This window comes from Nicotiana attenuata, chromosome 1 (genome assembly GCF_001879085.1).
Source record: "Nicotiana attenuata strain UT chromosome 1, NIATTr2, whole genome shotgun sequence".
Lineage (NCBI taxonomy): Eukaryota > Viridiplantae > Streptophyta > Magnoliopsida > Solanales > Solanaceae > Nicotiana > Nicotiana attenuata.
The window spans coordinates 73103136-73109276 of NC_031989.1; positions in this window are offsets into that span (position 1 = coordinate 73103136).

Sequence of the window (6141 nt, forward strand, 5' to 3'; positions counted from 1 at the left end):
TGCTCAGGCCTTAAGCCACCCCGGACATAATCAAAAGTCTCATGTAATACCACAATGTGCCAATAGGTTGCCATTTTAAAATGCGATACTAAAAGAAAAATGAACTCTGAAAGGAATTATCTAACTCCTGCGCTAATACGGACTTCCCTTATAAAATAGGAAACAGAACACAATAAACAGATATGGGAAACTATACTGAACATTACGTTGTTGCGGCGCGCAATCCGATCCAAACAACATAACCATGGCGGCGTGCCAACCGATCCAAACAACATAACCATGGCGGCGTGCCAACCGATCCAAACAACATAACCATGGCGGCGTGCCAACCGATCCAAATAACACACCCATGGCGGCGTGCTAACCGATCCACACGTAGAACTCACATAAGGAGATATACATCGAGCTAAATTTGCTCATTACAACAGCATACCAAATATCAATCATAAGCACGCTAAGTGCATAATACCATCCCTGAGGAAACATATAGCGTCATAAGCTACAAAACTCAAGCACAACTAGGGTGCGATATACAGACTGAATCTCAAAAGCCATCCTGTTCATAGTACATCATCTCTGCACGGATCTTCAACACATAAGAAATTTCTCAAGCCGTCTCACAACTCTCACGGCGCAATGCATCACTACATGGAATATCTGACAACGAAATAACACCCTGACTACCCCATAAGGAGCGCATTACTGAAATGAACACAACTGGCCTGACAAAGAGCCCAAATTCACATTTACACCCATCCACCGACCTCAAGTCGATCCTGATCATATCAAACTAAGCCAATAACCTTTCAAAGGTCCATACTAATTCTTCCTCTTCTCCTAACACACAAGGACCACCATCATAACCGGAGCGAACCTCCACAGTCCATAACCCAATAAACAGAGTGCCCTCNCAACATAACCATGGCGGCGTGCCAACCGATCCAAACAACATAACCATGGCGGCGTGCCAACCGATCCAAACAACATAACCATGGCGGCGTGCCAACCGATCCAAATAACACACCCAACCCCAATGATCTCACCTTTCTTCCCATTTCCAAAGGAGACATTACCTCCTTTGAGGTGCTCAAGTGAAAGGAACTGGTTCTTGCTACCTGTCATATGCTTTGAACATCCACTATCCATGTACCATATTTGGCTGCTCCCCTTCACTTGGACCCGCAAAAGGAAGTCAGGGGTTAGTCTTAGGAACCCAGACTAGTTTGGGTCCCTTTCTATAGGCAAAAGGGTGAATCAGATTCTTTATAGCCCAACCTGGCAGCCTATTTTCCTTGAACAAATTCTTTATTCCTTTTCTTTTGCAATACATTCACTTTTATTGTGACCATTTTTACCACAGTGTGTGCAAATTCTGTTCTCAGGAAGTGTGAGGTACTTGCTTTTGGGATCCCACTTAGGTGCAGGGGTCCCGTAGCCAAGTCTTCTCTTATTGCTACTATGGTGTTCATGTAGCCATGAAAGTGCATCGGAGGACCTATTCCATTTACAGGTTCTGTCTAGCTCGTGCTTAACCTTGCTTAGATCCTCCTTAAGGACTCTTATTTGCTCATCTCTTTTGTACAACTCGTCTTTCATTTTTCCTAGGTTTTCTTCTAATGTGAGTTGTGTGTGATCAGCTTTCTTTTTACCTGTTCCTAATTTCAGTTTTAGATTTTCAGATCTTAGCTCTAGGACGGTGGTGTTAAGTTCATGAACCTGGTTCTTTAACTCAGCATTTTTACTATCACTTTCACTAGCCCTAAGTTTCAGATTTTTGCACTTAGCTTTCAAAATCACACACTCCTTAGACAGTTGTTCCTTTTCATTGTTTAGATCCTCAGATTCATCAATGAAATCCAGGAGTAACTCAGATAGCCTTTCTTTAGACAAAAATTTAATCTTGTCTTTGAGATGAATTATACTTACCTCTGATTCCTCATCGGATTCTCCAATTGCCATAAGTGCTTGTTCATCTCCATCTTCATCCTCTGAGTCCTCATCTGAGCTTTCTCCCCAGGAAACAACCATAGCCTTTGTTGATCCTTTGTTCTTCTTGGGTTGAACCTGTTCCTTCTTCCTGTTCCTTCGTTCAGCTCTTTCCTTCTTCCATTCAATTTCCCATTGAGGGCAGTTTTTGATGTGGTAATCAATCTTCCCACACTTGTAACACCCCTCATTGGTTTGTTTTTCAGGAACCCTTGGTTTGCTGTAGCTTCCATTTCTTGAAGGACCCTTTCCTCTCATTAGGTACTTCTTGAAGTCCTTTATGATCATGGTTATTTCATCCTCCTCTAGATCAGCACCTTCAGTGATTCTGAATGCCAGGCTCCTTTCCTTCTTGGGTGCATCCATCTTCATGGTTTGCCTTCTAAGTTCATAGGCAATGAGATTTCCAATTAGCTCATCCAACTTAAGAGTGGAAATGTTCTTTGATTCCTGAATAGTTGTGATTTTGCTTTCCCAAGAGACTGGCAGAACCTTTGTCAAAATCTTCTCAACTTTGTCTTCTTCAAGAATAACCCTTCCAAGAGACTTAAGTTCATTTGTCAGTGTGGTGAACCTTGTATACATCTCATGGATGGTTTCCCCTTCCTTCATGGTGAAATTCTCATATTGAGAATACAGCAGTGTTCCTCTGGACCTCTTCACTTGAGGTGTTCCTTCATGAGCCACTTGCAAAGTGTCCCAGATTTTCTTAGCAGTGGTACAACTTTGAATTCTACTGTACTCGTCTGGACCAAGTCCACACACAAGCCATTTGTTGGCCTTAGCATTCTTTTCCCATTTCCTCAAGTCCACGGCATTGCAGTCAACTCTTGTTTTTGGCACGTCTACTCCTTCAACATTCTTCTTCTTGGTAGCCAGGGGACCATCAGTGACAATGTCCCATAGCTCATAGTCTTCTCCGATGATGTGATCTCTCATCTTGTTTTTCCATGAAGAGTAGTACTGGCCATTAAAGAGTGGAGGCCTATCAATGGATTGCCCTTCCTAGTTTCCAGGCGGTGCGCTCATCTTGATCTGTTCCTAAGGTGTTAGCCTCTTCAAGGATAACCTGCTCTGATACCAATTGATGTTTTACACTTCAATACCACACAAGAGGGGGGGTGATTTGTGTGGTGACCAATTTTTCGCTTAAACTGATTATGGAAGGACCTGGTTCTTCTATGTGTTCCTTCTACTACTGTTGCGGAATAATAAATGTAGAAAGTAAAGAACACAAGTATTTTTATGTGAAAAACACCCGGCTCAAAAGGTGAATAAACCACGACCTACTACTCAGTAGGATTTTCCCCAACACTTCACTAAATCACTGAGCCAAAACAGCATTTACAAAACTCTTTGTAAATCTAAAGATTACCTCTAATCCCGTTGTAGCAACCAGCCTCTAACTGTTGCAAAAATTTCAAGTTAACTCTAACTTGAATACTCAAAATACCTATTACAATTGCTTATAGATAAAGCTGAAAGGTACAATATGAAAACACCTACTACAATTGAACTAGAAATAAAGAAAGACACATAAAACTCTTTATGAAGCTGGTTCTTCAATCTGGTTCATGTAGCTTCAGATTTGCACACTTGAATCACACACGAACTGCTTGCAAAAAGCCTTGCTATTTTGTTCTCAATTCACGTTTAACTTCTGCGTTTTTGTGCAACACCTGTAATGTCAGACATCCTGCAATTTATAGAGTTAGTAGATGAAGAAATAACTAGAGTTTTGATGCAACTCTTCCTTGGTGGAAGAGTTCTAGTTGATCTCAACTTCTAACTCCTTCCCTATCTTGGATAATGTTCTCTTTGAGTAAGGAGTCCTTCTCCTTATCAATTATGCAACCTTTTCGATCAGGAGATATTAAATACACCAAGTTAAGCTTATCTCCTTCACGTGCATCCCACATGCTCGAATCTGCCCGTTTTTGTGCACCTGAGGGATGGACTAGAGGGATGGACCCGGTTCATGCCTGAGCTTCCTTTGTCAATCTTCAAAACTAACCTTCACTTGGGCATACATAAAGGTATCAAGGAATGGCTTGAAAACTCAGTTCATGAGGTCCATGAATGCAGCTGGAGAATTTGTCAACCCGAAGGACATCACTAGAAATTCATAGTGCCCGTAGCGAGTTCTAAAGGCTGTTTTAGATATATCTTCTTCTCTGATTCTCAACTGATGGTACCCCGACCTCAAGTCTATTTTTGAAAAGTACTTGGCATGTCACGACCCAAATCCACTACGGGTCGTGATGGCGCCGGACACCGTAGATGCATCTATTCTCACCGAGGCGTTTGGCCCGTTCCATAAATAAACACATACCCTGCTCGCGAATCATCCATGCGACGCAGGCACACATAAAATACATGCTCAATCAGTCAAATAAGAACTTATCGGGGAATATTTATTCAAATAAAACCAATTCTCCTTTAACAATTTAAGAAATGAAGTTTAATCCTTTTAGAAATTTACTTACCAATTCGATGTGAGTTAAACAATTCGAGCTACCAATGGGTTCACAATTAATCCACGTGCAACATGTTTTTGGGTCCTAACTACCCGGACAATAGCATAATAGTAGCTACGCACGGACTCTCGTCACCTCGTGCGTACGTAGCCCCCACAAATAGGAGCACATAATCAATTACTTCACCTATGGGGTAAATTCCACCTCACAAGATTAGAAAGGAGACTCACCTCGCTCCGAAGACTCAAAACCGGCATTCTACATTCTTTCGAGGGCTCCAATTGATGCACCACGCTCCAAGACTAGCCAATGGTTACGCAAATCCATTAATATATGCTCAAATATTCATTACGACTAATTTATAGCAATTCTTAACCCCGATTGGAAAGTTGACCAAAACGCCCTCGGGCCCACATGCCTGGAATCCAAAACTTTTCGAAGATAAAGTTTACCCATAACCTTAGGAACTCGAATATATAATTTTCTCTTAATTCCATACTCAAAATCGTAACCAAAATCCAAGATTTCTAATTTCCTAGGTTTTCAACCAAAACCCCAAATTTACACTAATCTTCATACTTAAATCCATACATAATTGATATATTTAACACAAAAGTGATGGGGATAACTTACCTTGACAATGACGACGAAAATCCCCTCCTTGAAGCTCTCCAAAGTCGCCCCAAGCCATGAGAAATATGAGAGAAATGGACAATCCCCGACTTTAAATTAACCTTCTGCCTCCAGGGATTTTCGCTTCTGCGGAAATAATCCCGCTTCCGCGGTCCCGCTTTTGCGGAAAATATTCCGCTTCTGCGGTCCCTAGGCTCAAGCCCATTTTCGCTTCTGCGATAAGCCAACCGCTTCTGCGGTTCCGCATCAGCGGATCAAGGGCCGCTTCTGCGGTCCTGGCTGCCCTCGCCCTCGTCCGCTTCTGCGGCTTCTTCTTCGCTTCTGCGGGGCCGCTTCTGCGGTCCCATTCCCGCAGAAGCGGAAATACCAGATACCAGCTGCCTCAGCACTCCTTCAAACTCCGGATTCGATCCGTTAGCCACCAGGAATCCACCCGAGGCCCCCGAGACCCCAACCAATCATACCAACCAGCCCCAAAACACATTACGGACTTGCTCGAGGCCTCAAAACATAACAAACAACGCTAAAACCATGAATTACACCCCGATTCAAGCTTTATGAACTTTGAACTTTCCAACTTCTATTTCCAATGTTTAAACCTATAAAATCACGTCCGATTGACTTCAAATTTTGCACGCAAGTCATATTTGACTTTATGGACCTACTCCAACTTTCAGAATTGGATTCCGACCCCGATATCAAAAAGTAACCTCCGGTCAAACTTCCCAAAAACGTTCAAATTTCTATCTTTAGCCAAATGGCTTCAAGATGACCTACGGACCTCCGAATTCACTTCCGATCGCGCCCCCAACTCTAGAATCACCATACAAAACTACTCCCAGTCTCGGAATTCCAAACGGACATCGATAACTCTGAAATGCACTTCAAACCAAACTTATGAAATTCCTTCTAAAATGCTAACTTCCACAATAGGCGCCAAAACGCTCCCGGGTTATCCAAAACCCGAACCGGGCATACGCCCAAGTCTGAAATCATCATACGAACCTGCTGGAACCTTCAGATCCTGATTCCGAGGTCGTTTACT